This window comes from Podarcis tiliguerta, assembly GCF_965153285.1.
Source record: "Podarcis tiliguerta genome assembly, chromosome: 1".
Lineage (NCBI taxonomy): Eukaryota > Metazoa > Chordata > Lepidosauria > Squamata > Lacertidae > Podarcis > Podarcis tiliguerta.
Genome location: NC_139534.1, coordinates 28,428,086 through 28,442,061, shown reverse-complemented (window position 1 = coordinate 28,442,061; position 13,976 = coordinate 28,428,086).

Genomic DNA, 13,976 nt, shown 5'->3' with positions numbered 1-13,976 from the left:
GACAATAGGGAATCCTATTGCTTGTGGCCAACCCCACTCTTTTCTCAATTTCCTCTAATTCTGTTAGTTGTGCTTTTATGAGAGCTAGTGTGGTGCAGTGGTTAGAATGCTGGTCTAGGACCTGGGAGACCAGGGTTCAAATCCCTGTGCAGCCATAAAACTCACTGGGTGACCTTGAGCCAGTTATTATCTCTGAGCCTAATCTATCTTCTTGAGATTTTTGTGAGGATAAAAAGGAGAGGGGGAGAAGTGTGTGTGTGTGTCACATTGAAATCCTTGGGGAAAATGTGGGATATAAATGTAATATGAATGAGTGTGTGTGTGTATGAATGAATGAATATGTGTGTGCATGGGTATGTTCCATGATCACATGCAATTTGTCATATACATGATAAATAATTCCTTTTCCTAAACTTCCCTTGTTTCTCTAGAGGCTATATATGCCTGCATATTTTTCTCTTCTTTATTGCAGCTCTGGCAAGCCAAGATATCTTGATTTCAGGTAGATGCTCGCTTTATTACATCAGTATTATTATTATTCAGTATTTACTGGATACTCATAACCGGTACAAGATAAGATTATTTAGAAAAAAGAAAGTCAGCAGATTTGTTGTTTGTTTTTTGTTTTTACCAGCATACAGAGAATAAATACACTTTTGATTAACAACTTTGCCTTATGAAATAACTAATAGAAAAGTCACTCCAATAAATGTGCTTTCAAAGTTATGCTCTGTTACATTTCATTCTCATGCTGCTTTGATTTCGGCATGTAAAACAGCAAAAGGTATCAAAAGCGACTTGCTTGTAGTTGCTTTGGAGACGTCCACAATATTTTCAGTCCACAGGAATCTTTTACAAATTAGTCCTTTGCAACATCTCATCAATTTTGCAGCTGTAATCACCTTAGTATTCTTATTAAAATCAAGGATTTGTCCAAAGAGCCAAATATGCTTCCCTGTCGCATCCTAAATAGCAAGCCAGGCAAGAGAACAAGCAGAGCTTCAGATTGCCCACTCGAGTGAAATTGTAATTTATTTATTTTGAGGGTTACTTAACTGCAGACATTTGGTGCTACAATCCTGTGTGTCATCATGATTACTGAATGATATGGGTGGAAGGAACATGCAGTGGTGGAGCAAGCCAATCGGGCATCTGGGGCGGTGCATGTGTCCTGTGCCCAGGGGCAGGGACAGCCACCCTCAGGGTGGGGCGGGGCGAGCCGGGGCAGGATGCTCATCAGGGCCTCTGAAGAGTCTGCCGGCCTCCTCCCACTCAGATGCCCTACAAGGGGGGGGGGAGGTGGCAGCATGGAGCCTGCGGGTGCCCAAGCCACCGTGTCACTCCCAGGAGAGACGCGTGGCTCAGGTGTTCTGCATGCCCCACGGTGAGTGCCATCTGGCATTTTGTTACCCTCCTCAGTGGTGACACCCGGGGTGACCCGCCCCCACCGCACCCCCTTCCTCCGCCCCTGGGAACTTGACTCCCTATGGCTGTGATGATGAGTGAAATTTGTTTGGAAGATCCCAGGGATAGCAGCCAATTAAAGCTCAGCAGAAATGCATCTAACTTCCAACATACCCTTTAAATGAGCAGGGACTGCATTGAAACACCCTTTTGGATTTGTAAAAATAAAATATAAATACACTCAGATCCATTGTTGTTGTTGTTGTTGTTGTTGTTGTTGTTACATACAGTATTTCCTTCCGGAAATGTGGTGGTGTTGAAAAACGTGCAAAGAAACGCCAAATGTGAAGAGCTGCAGTGGTTGCCTAGCTTCTCGATGTGTTGAAATGTAAACTGACAGCAAATGAACATTTGTAACCCTCTGCAATGTTAGAGATTTACCCTGAAGCATTTTGGAAAACATCAATCATGTAATGGAACCCCGCTGCTCTTTCCCTCACCTTTTCACATCCTCCTCCCTCAGACAGCCACATCTGTTTCCTACTGATAGCTTTTAATACACATTCCCTTAATGTCTTCTAACAGGAAGTAGAAACCGAGAGAAGTTTGCGATCACCAGCATTTAAAATCCAGCCTGGGAGCCATTCTGTCATTCCAGGGAAAGATCCAGAAGCAAAAGGTGGCAAACCACTTTTTGACAAGATGCCACCAGTAAATGCGCAGAACAACAACGCTGAAGGTTAGCATAACACTTTTTGATCTGATTTCTTGCTTTCATACTTTGTATAGAACAAGTTAGACAGGAAAACATCAAGCGGGGGAGGGGGAATTCTTCTTCTTCTGCAGCAACAACAACAACGCCCCCCCCCCCCGCAAGCAAAATTATAATGATAATATATGGGTAGGCTTCTGAAGTAAACAACATCCGATGCTGTAAAGCACAAATTTATTTGACACTCTTGTAATTTTGAAAGGCAGGTTTCAGCAGGAAAATGTTTGGGGAAGGTGCTTTTGCGATTAAATAAGGGCAAGCAAAAAGAATAACTTTGATTGTTCTCTTTTTGTAAGATAGTTTTCCCAGCTTCAAATAGAAAACCATGTTAATTTCTTCAGGCACAGGGCATGAATATATATATATATATATATATATATATATTCAAAATACCTCTCTAAAACCATGACTGTATAATGAAAGCTGCATTCAATAAAAGGAGGAAAGAAAAAGCTTTCCATCTATTCTTGTTCAGATGATTACCTTAAAATATATTTAATGTTTTTATGATACAACAGGACAGAATGGTGCCACGTTTTAGTAAAGCTTTCATTGGGTGTAATTTTGATTTATTAAGATTTTGGAAGTGGCATTTAAATGTTAATGCTCAAAACTGCAGATTGCCACAAATTTCAATGTAATTTAAGAACAAAATACAATGCAAGTTTACGTGAGGTACTGAATAGATGCTGTTTGGAATTTCTGAAGAGAAGAGTCAATGCTGGAATTTTACATTGTGTATTTTGAAACCTGCAATGTGTTTGTCAAAAATTATCATTGTGGAGAAGCATCCCAATGTTTCTTTAATATTAATGTTGCATATACATCCAGGTTACATATTTCACATCCAAACTAAAGTTTGTTTGGAAACCAGATGTTAAGAAGAGAGAAGTTTGATGTCATGGACTAGTTGGTCACAGAGGAATGGTGGAAGATACCGGCTGGGGAACCACCAAGGGGAAATGGTTCAGAGCCTGGGGTGGTGGGACAATGATGCGTGGTCAGAGGGAGAAGACTGGGAAGATGTGGTGTCAGAAGCTGAACAGGGCTTAGAGAATTGGGAGAGTCTGTGGCAAAGGAAAGTCAAGAATCGGAGGCAGATACTGAAGCAGGAGAGTGAGAAGAAGGGAGATCAAGAGGCAGAGATGAGTCCAGCTAGTGACTCATCTCCCATTGGTGCCTCCCCATCCTGCTGCGACAAGCTTCCCTCACCCCTGACTCCCAGATCCAGGAGAGAGATGAAATGGGAGGAGCAAAGACAAGCTGCATGCAGGCGCAGTCTCCAATTGCTGGCAAGAAGCCCTCTAGAGGAGACGACCTAGACGGCTGTGAGGAGGCAGGGTCTTTTAGTCTTGGCAACTGATTTCATGGAGTTATAGGGTTGCCATACATCTGAGGAAACCCGGACATGTCCTCTTTTGGGGGGACTAAAATGCCCATCCAGGCAGATTTTTGGGTTTTAAAATGTCCAGTTTTTTTGGGCTCAGGCGGCTCGGGTTTGGGTGGTTCAAGCTGCTCTGCACATTGTGGCCGCTGCGAGCCTGAGCTGAGGAAAGAGGTGCCCAGGCATGACAGCAGCCCCACACACCTCTTTCCCTGGCTCAGACTGGCAGCAGCTCAGGCTGTCCTCTTCTTTTGCTCTTCAAGATATGGCAACCCTAATGGAGTAGGACCTACAGGGCATGAGTTGCTGTGCACATTAGGCCTGAAACTCAGCTAAGTCTGAAGTTCATTCTTCTCTAATTGAGTTAACTCAAGCTTTGAACTGTGTGATTTACTGACCGGCTTGCTCTGACATTTAAATGCCTCGTGAGATTAAGAGCCTCTTGGTGAATTAAATAATTTGGTTAAATAATAATAATAATAATAATAATAATAATAATAATAATAATGCTTTGTAACTCCCATAGACTTAAATGGGATTATCTAACGTTTAACATGACAGGTAAGCTCCATGGAATTCAGTGGGTTGGAGGAGAGGTGAGAACCTACAGCCTGCAGGCATAATTAGTCCTCCCCATTTCCTCACAAGGCCATTTTATATATCCTCATTAGAAGGGTGTGTGTGGGTGTGTGGGTGTTTAACCCCCCCCCTTCACACCAGTGTCTTGATCAAAGTCAGGCCCTTGTATCTGCCATTTGCTTTAGAAAGCTAGGCAAGCAACTGCCATGCCATGCCGCTCACACTTAAGTATGGCCTCCAGTCAGAACTAGCTTATGTCCCGTTAATTTTAAATGAGATTTAAGCGCTGCAGCCTTGTGGGATTTTTATTCAGGCATTTCAGTATCGATTGTGGGCTTTTAATTACTTCTATGTTGCCGTGAACATTTTATGAGGAGGTGGAGTGTAAATATACGGCCCAACTCTGCGAGCACCATCTCTGTCCGTGTAGAGATGCTAGCTTACCTTGAAATACTAGGGGAGGAATTCAACATTGTGCAAAGGTTTTTCCAGATAGAATGATCTCCTCTCTCCTCCCCCCAGGTGCTGTTCTGGTGGGTCTCCTGACCCCACCCCAAAACCAGTTTTAGGACCTCCTCCAACCGTGTGACGTCACAAGCGTGTTGCGCGTGACATCACCCACAAGCGCAGGGCACCCATAATGTTGGGATGAACCTGGTGAGCCTGGTGTCAGGACTCACTGTTTAATTGGTAGCTAAAGGACAGTGTTTTCCCGAGCAAGTGCAGGACTCGGGTGGTGCTGTGGGTTAAACCACAGAGCCTGGGACTTGCCGATCAGAAGGTCGGCGGTTCGAATCCCCGCAATGGGGTGAGTTCCTGTTGCTCAGTCCCTGCTCCTGCCAACCTAGCAGTTTGAAAGCACGTCAAAGTGCAAGTAGATAAATAGGTATCGCTCCAGCGGGAAGGTAAACGGTGTTTCTGTGTGCTGCTCTGGTTCACCAGAAGCGGCTTAGTCATGCTGGCCACATCACCTGGAAGCTGTACGCCGGTTCCCTCAGCCAATAAAGCGAGGTGAGCGCCGCAACCCCAGAGTCGGTCATGACTGGACCTAATGGTCAGGGGTCCCTTTACCTTTACCTTAAAGGACAGTGTTTTCCTGAGCAAGTGCAGCCAGGTAATGTGACTGTGGAAGCAGTCCACTCTTAGAGGCCTCAGGTTAGGGATGTGGGCCTCTTCTGCAAGCATGAGCTTTCAGTGCCTCTTATTTAAGACGTTAAGCGCTGTAAATAAGAATGACAAGAAAATACGATGATGTCTGTTTGATTTGCTCTTATTTATGCACGCCAGTGAAATCTCCACATCAACCTTGATCTCTCATCCTAGAGAGAAGCGCTATCTTTTGGCCTCTGCCAAGCAAACCTTTCAGAAGCAAGGTGACATGAATAAGGAATGAGCAAGATCCTGTCAGAGACGTGCGTGAACTTTACCTTGTTTGCGCATTAACCAGAGCAGCAGGATCCATGGATATAGGAGCAGAATTTCCATTTAGGGAAAACATACTTTTCTCAGAAATGTGCTCCTTAAAAAGAGATTTTTGTCATGCTTTCCGCAAGTCAGACTCATAAATCAGTGGGCTGAATGGCTCTAACACAGCCTCTTTCATATTTATAACACTTAGGCTGTCAACGGCTAAGGGGTAATAAGCAGGCACATTTTTAGCCAAATGATTTCATATGATGTAGCATGAACGATGAAATGCAACTTGATAACAATCCATTTGTCATTCAGTGACATACCAAACTGGACACTTAAATCACATGATTAAGGATATTTTGACATTTGTATTACTCATCTGTATTTCTGAGAGAGTTATTAGATGGCCATTGTGCCATGGGGCTGATTCTGGCTCCCCCTTCCAAACTGTCTTCTTTAGTTGCAGCAAATCAAACACCCATTAATTTGGTTTCATATAAATTCTGTCTTGACCTGCCAAAGCTAAAAAGAAACATTCAGGGTTTGTTTTTTGTTTGTCTCTCAGTAATTTAATTCTTACTTCAGAGTACAGACTTTTTTTTCTTTTTCTTTCCATCTTTCCCTTTTTTCTGCCTTCCTAATCCAGAATTTTGAAATGTGAGGCACTTGGGAAATGGGTTCAATGGAACCCCCAAAGGGAACAAAAAGTCAGCATTTGTTCTCTGGCAGATGGTGTAGCTCTGAGGTTAAAAACCCCACTTGAAATTATACAGGAGGGGAAGGCAGAGAAAAATATTGGTTTTTGACCACTAAGAATTCAGTGAAGGGCACATTGGTGTGATTCTCTCCACATCACCGGTACAAAAGGAAACATATAATTAAAATGAAGCTCTGAAGGTGAGCCTTGCAATAAAAGCAATTGAGAGCCTCTCTGCTCCCCATTCTGTCAATAGGAAAAGCAGAATCGCCCAAATCAAATTCCCGCTAGGTAATGATGTTCCTAATGCAGCAGGCTGCCAGATGATTATATTAACAAGGCTTGTTGGAACAAATTCTCGCTAATAATGTAAGAACAATACTTAATGATCCTGCACTTTCCCTACATGCTCACTTCATATAAGTAGGACACTTCATATACATGGCACTTCATATGCACTTAGCAGAGGCCGATCTGTCTACTTCTGGTCTGTATCACTTTTGCATATCTCAGCCCCTAATTCTATTCTGTTCCTTTTCTGCATTAGTTGGCCTTTTATAAAAGAAAGAAAAGTGTTCAGAATTCATATTTTAATGTATATTTTAAATGGCATTTAAATGCATATATTCTCTCATGTTTAAATATTTTGACATGTTAAAAAAACTGCTGAGAGCTGCATTGCAGCCATTGGAGAATTGCAGAATGTTTGATACTGAAGTACAGATCCTTGCATCAAGAGGAGCAGACCATGTTGTTTTGTACAAGAATTCATGAAGAACCGACTCCCCAAGCATACCTGAATACATTGGGTTATATGCAACCATCATTCTCAGAGCAAACACATTGAAACTGAAAGGTAAAAACTAACTTAGGGACATTTTCTTCTCCGAACAGAAGGGCACAACCCATTATTTTGGGGAGCATTGTTGGGCCACAGACTCCCCATCCCTGAAACTGATAACAGCAATAAAATAGGCTAGCATGATTGGGTTCATATACAAGCAAGGAAGTGTGGGTGGAGACTGTGTTTAAAGCAAGGATATGGTGGTTTTTGAAATGCCACCATGTGGGCTTATAAGCAGAACTGAGATACGTATTGGAGACTCCCCAGTTCATAAAACATATGTTCTTGGTACCAAACAAGAAGTGCTCTCAGTAGCTGCAACGGATTGTCTTCTTTCTGGTTTTCAATTTCTTGTCTCTTGGGGCAGCGCATGTGAATTAGCTAGTCAGGTGCTTCAGGTGTTAAAGTTGGCCTCTAATAAAAGTACAAGGTGAAGAGTAAGTGCATTTCCTCCTTTCCTACACAAAATTATAAATGCCTTTAGGCCTCTTCCCTTTGGTTTGCAGCCTGGTGTCAATGATGCTGATGCTGGATATTATAGAGCTGGAAAAATGCAGAGAAAGGGCAGCAAGCATTACACACACACACACACACACACACACTGCCCTTATGTCCTGCTTGTGGGATTCCCAGAGGAATCTGGTGGGCCACTGTGAGAACAGGATGCTGGGCAAGATCAGGCCTTTGGTCTCCTCCAGCAAGACTTTTCATATGTTCTTAAGCTACATGGTGTGGTGAAAGAAGATTGAAATATTTTTTTCCTCTCCTTTCCCCATGTACCCCTGCACCTCCTCCGAATGCACCCTGGAAGATCAGAGGAAATCCCTGAACATTGTGGAGGAGAGGGAAATTGTTCTGCTTGGCCAGCAGAGACGCTTGATGGAATGATCAGAAGAATTCCTTCCAATGTTTCCAAGTGTGTTTCCAGTCTGAAATGTCACTGAGTAAAAATGAAATTTCGTGTTTATTATCTTCCAGCACTTTCTGAATCAAGTTTGATCAGATGTCTCCGTTTGTTTCAAGGTCAGCCTGGTAAATGCAGCTTGCATTCCAAGTTAAGCCTCATCATCACCACCACCACCATCCAAACTCTTCTCCTTGTTCCTTGTAACAAAAGTTCTCTGGAATGTACTTTTCTGCATTAAGAACTCTCTCTGTGATCCTGCTCTGTTTATTGGCTTTGCACAAGACAGAGGCGGATTCAGATTCTGTTAGGAATTCTGTCAATGATGCACACTGAAAGAAATAGAGCTCAGCTTTGGGGGTAATTACAGATGAGAATGAAGCTTACATGGGATACCAGGGCCCCTAGGCCAAAGTCTCAAGTTGGGAATGGGTCAGAGGGAACACTTGCGTTTCCCTCGCACAACTCATGAGAAGTGTATTTAAGCAATCTGAGGTGCTGATTCTTCACTTTGTAAATGATCTGTTGCCTGCAGCTGCACTTTTTGATTCCATATATGGTCCCTTTGATGATTTAGTTGTTCATGCTTGCGATGGAAAAGTATCCTCTATTTAGAGTTTGTAGGTAGTGCAAACAGAATCTCCAGGTCTTTGAAATGGTGAAGATTCATGCCAGCGCTCTATGATACATGAACTGGCAGAATGGCCAAATAGAAACTACAGGCAATGTCGGTGTGACTCCCTTCAGAGGATGAGCGAGTGCTCTTGTGATGATTACACTGTCTTCCCAACAGGACGATGACATCAGAGGGACTGCCAATGGCCGAGAGGCTGAAGCAACAGAGTGGAAGGTTATAGCTCTCCTTCTCACTTCTACTCACTCACCAATCCCTAAAGAGTGCCTAGTCACTAGACCCAGCCGTTGTGACTGAAACTCATTACTCATCCATGCCCCTGTGTTCCCCTTGCCTTCCCACAGACAACTGAGCACAGAGGCTGGGTATTCCCCTCCGAGCCCAGTGCCAGGCAGACCACTTGAAAGGCCTTCAGAATAAACAGCTCTGGAAATCCAGCTGCTCATCCATGGGGATCCCATCTTTTGTGTCCTTAAGCCAAGTGAAATATACTCAGAGTCACAAAGTGATTTCATGCTCTTTATTCAGCTCATAGTGGTGAGGAGGAATTAATGAATGTCCCCTTTATATACATTATTTACACAATGGGCTGCACATGATTGGCTAATTCTGGAATTCTACTGTAAGCCAATCAGGTTGTGGATTCACTTATAGCTGGAGCATGATTGGGTGGTTCCTGCCAACCAATCATACTGCTGCATTGTTCTAGGACCAATCAGACTGCTGCATTCTGAATCCTATTGTTCTAGGACCAATCAGACTGCTGCATTTTGGATCCTATTGTTCTAGGGCCAATCAGACTGCTGCAGTTTGGATCCTATTCAACTCAGTACATAACACCAAGGGTACTGTGCCTTTTTCAAAGTTCATGGCTGACGGCAGTGAGGCAGCCAGGCGGGTGCAATGCTACCCAGTAAGGAGATGCAATGGTGAGGAAAGCTGTGCCAGTTGCTCCTCTGTCTACCAGGCAACGTTCAAAGAAGACACTGTGAGTGCACAAAGACTGCCATCCCCATTCCTCTGCGATGCTGTCAGAAATCACTCTGCAAACTGATGCTGTCACACAATAAAACTGGTGACTATTTCAGCAGTGTCTTGGCATCCCCAGCGCTTCACAGGCAGTCCCCTTCCAGATGTCTTCATGATGGGACACATACAGGAAGGAGGGTAGTTGAGTCTGCACTGCCAACTGTTCCACGTCTCTCTAGGAGCTTGCATATGCATGAGATTCGCATATAACCCTTTCAAAAGCTTGTGTGTGAGAGGGATCTTTTATGTGGGTTCCACCCTGAGAAGGAATCAAAGGAAGTTCAAAAGTCCAGGAATTTGCATCCAGACCAAAAGCTTAGGTTGAACAAGGAGACATCTGTTTAGTCAGTAGGGTAGAAGCATATTACTTCAAAAACACTTGCGTACCCTACTGCATTCACAACCCGAAAAAAGAGAATAGATTCTTAGAGGAAAGGGAGAAAGGTGGGGATGGGGGGAGAGAGATATAATCTTTAAAAAAGTGAGGAGCACATCAATTTGACATAAAACTCCAGAAGACAGAACAGAGTTTAAAAGTTCTTTATTCAGTGGTTAGATGAGCTCTTGCAACTGTTACCTGGAAGAATTCTGTGCCTTAGGTTTTTGGATGATTTTCAGCTCTTAGACTCACAAGTTTTGCCTTGCAGTTACTCTGAGTAGGATATAATGGTCCCAGCAGGACCTTCAGGAAGGTAGGTTTGTGCCTTGTGAAAACTTCACTCACATCTCCCTGGGGTGGGATTAGGGATGGGCAGAGCTGTCCATTTCGGTTCCTTTCAGTTTCAGCTTTTACCATTTTAAAGTTCAGCTCTGCACATTTCCCCATCAGTTTGCTTTTAAAAGAAAGTCCTCATGAAATTTCTCTTAATATACACATAAATTTGTATGCCCATCTTTTGTAAACACATGTTTGCAAAGCAATTTGCTCTTGCATAAGACATTTCTCTATGCTATTTTTCACTAATAGCTGCTTTTCCATACACACATTACCCTAGTATATGCATTTTTGAACGCATCACTGAGCTGGAGAACTCCATTGCAAAATTCAGACAGTTTCTTATTTTGAAGAATAGATGTATTTTGGTGCGTGCATGCATGCATTTGGAAAAGTGTGCATTAGGTAGGTTCACCTAAAGATGTGAACGGAATCAAATTTCTCCCTCAACTCTAAAGGGATCCCTAACCATTAGGTCCAGTCACGGACGACTCTGGTGTTGTGGTGCTCATCTCGCTTTACTGGCCGAGGGAGCCGGCGTACAGCTTCCGGGTCATGTGGCCAGCATGACTAAGCCACTTCTGGCAAACCAGAGCAGCACATGGAAACGCCGTTTACCTTCCCACCAGAGCGGTACCTATTTATCTACTTGCACTTTGACGTTCTTTTGAACTGCTAGGTGGGTAGGAGCTGGGACCAAACAATGGGAGCTCACCCCGTTGTGGGGATTTCAACCGCCAACCTTCTGATCAGCAAGCCCTAGGCTCTGTAGTTTAACCCACAGCACCACCCACATCCCTCTCTAGTGTCAACTCTAGGTGGGAGTTAAAATGATGGCTCTTATTTTCCCATTGCATTGCCCTTTCCCACTGAGCAGCTCCCAGTGCTGCTGCAATTCTCATCCTTCCTTGCATATGTAGCTCTCACCTCTTTCTTGCATGATGCTGACTTCCTTGCACAGAGGCTACAATACAGATGTGCTTTATCCAGTGTCGGAGACACTGCTTATGCGGAACCTTGTTTGTCGCAGCAGGGCTCAAACCTTTGTACTCTGACATTCTCCATGCAGGCCTCATTCCTGGAGCATCATGACTGTTTGTCCAGAGGGTAGGCATTGCTGTTCTCTCATTCCTGATGGTTGCTTGTGCATTGTGCAGAGGCCATGTGTGCATAATGAGAATGCCCAGCTGTCGTGCACCGACCGGTACTTTCTATGCACAATTAGAGAGCATCAGTGGCATGATTGAGGGTTGGCAGCAGAGCTTCCAGGAAAGCTTGAGGGAGTGTTGGCATTAGCACATTAGCTTTTGTTTCTGCAGCTATTTTGCTGTTGACCTTGATATTGGTTTGCTATCGGGTTGTGACATTATGTCCGTGGCAGCCCTGGCATAGCAACTTCCCAGCATACCAAGGATCATAGGATCACCCTGTAATTTAGACAATTTAAATACTGTCAGCAAACTGTTAATTACACACCTCCTCGGCTAATCTCGTTTGCTGCTAACCGGAATCACGGCTGAGGAAGATAATGTATTGAAGTCTGGGAAACGAAGCTGAAATAGAACCTGAACGTTTTCATCTAGTAGAGATGGATGTTGTTAGCTTGTTGAGAGGAAGTGAAGGTTAAGCCTTTTCTTTTTTTGGAAAAAACAACAACACGCCCTCAGTTATGTGGGAGTGCGGCTTCCATCAACCTTGAAATTATACTTGTTTAGAGCATGGAAACTGTAATTGATAAACCGCAGCAGTAAGTACCAGTAGCTAGCTGCTGTTGGATTAACATAATTTGAAAAATGTGAATAGTCATCGACGGAGTTCACCTTGCACTTTTGTTGGTTTTATAACAATGTCACGCCCAGAGTGATTGCTCATTTATCCCAGATTGTATGCTAGAGGACTTGGATTCTATGCCCTTGTTCCAGGGAATTTATTTAGGCGACAGATAGAAACACGTATTTCCTTAAATCTGACAAGCATTTGGAGAGCTGATGTCGGTACACACATCAGTCCTTGTCACATTGGTAAACAAGATTAGAATTCTTATTATTGTTTTAAACCCTCTTGCCAGCCATTTTAGTTGTGTGTGTGTGTGTGTGTGTGTGTGTTGTGTATTTTGTGTCTTATTTTATCTCTCCGGGATTTAAGTCCCACCTTTAACAGATTTATCATCTTTCCCCCTTCTTTTCCTTTTCACCATTTGGGCCTGTTCCTACCATCCTGGGTGCATCTGTCAACATAGAAATCCTTGAGTAAAAAAGAGAAAGACAGTGAAAACCAGGCTACTTTCCCCCCACTCTCAGGTCACAGGGTCTGTGTTCCTCGCAGGATAATTGCAGCCTCCTTCCATAAATGTGTGAAAACGCTGCCATCAGGCACCATGTGATCAATCAGCATGGATCGCTGTCCTTAATTACTTCAGGCTTTAATTGCTTTAATTGACTCAACCAAATATCTAGTGGAGGCAAAGCTGAGAAGCAATCTGCATGCTTGATGGCAGCTGGATCATACCTCTAACTTACTTGATGAATCTTAGCTACCGTTCATATGGTTTTAATGCATGCTTACTAATTGGGGGACAAAACTGAAGTTTGTTAAGCTTCCTACCAAAAATGTGGGGTGGAGGGAGAGACAAACAGCTGAGACTTCCCAAAGTGTGACATCCTCAGATCTGGGGGCCAAACAGGGAACCAGGATTCCCTGACTGGTCCTTAGGCCACACACCCTCCTGAGCCACACTACTCACTCAGACTGGCTTTGCAACCTCCTTGAGTGTTTTTGCCTGGCCTTGAGCTCTGATCATGCATGGAGGGAGGATAGAGTAGGGTGTGGAGAAGCTAGCCTACTGTACAAAGGTAAAATCCACATTTCATTCTCCGCCCACTTCTGCCTCTGTTCCCACCCACCATTGGTATGTTGCTCTCAGAAAGGAATAATAGAATCATTGAATTGTAGAGTTGGAAGTGACTCTGGGGATCATCTAGTCCAAACGCCTGCAGTACAGGAATATGCAGCTGTCTTATACAGGGATCGAACCTGCAGCCTTGGCGTTACCAGCACCACACTCTAACCAACTGAGCTATCCAGGCTGCAATGTGGCCCTTGAGCTGAGAAAGGGTCCCCACTTCTGTGTTTATGAATTGATTAACAGAGAGGCAGTGCTGGTAGGAAGCAGCTCCAATGAAAAGTAAGATGGGTATGAAGGCATTCACTTCAAAACAAACCAAGGATGTACAAAAGCTCCCCAGGAGAGGTGGTAGAGCACAAAGATGATCTATAAGACAATGGTTGAGAAGGAGAGCTCTACCCCTTTGTATGATTGCATGTATCAATTTGTATTTCTTTCTTCTTTTAAGTATTGTAAGCTACTCAGGGAACTCTAAGTTATGGTGCAGCAGACAGATGTCATACATAAATAAGCAGATGGTATCTTGGCTCCATGACATCCATGCCATTCCTAGTGGTGCAGCAGTAAAACTACTAGCACATTTGCAGAGCTAATCAGGGTACAGTATGGTTTCAAGTTGGATGGGGGCCTGAGAGTTGAGGTTCTTGCATTGCAGGGAGTTGGACTAGATGACCCTTAAGGTCCCTTCCAACTCTA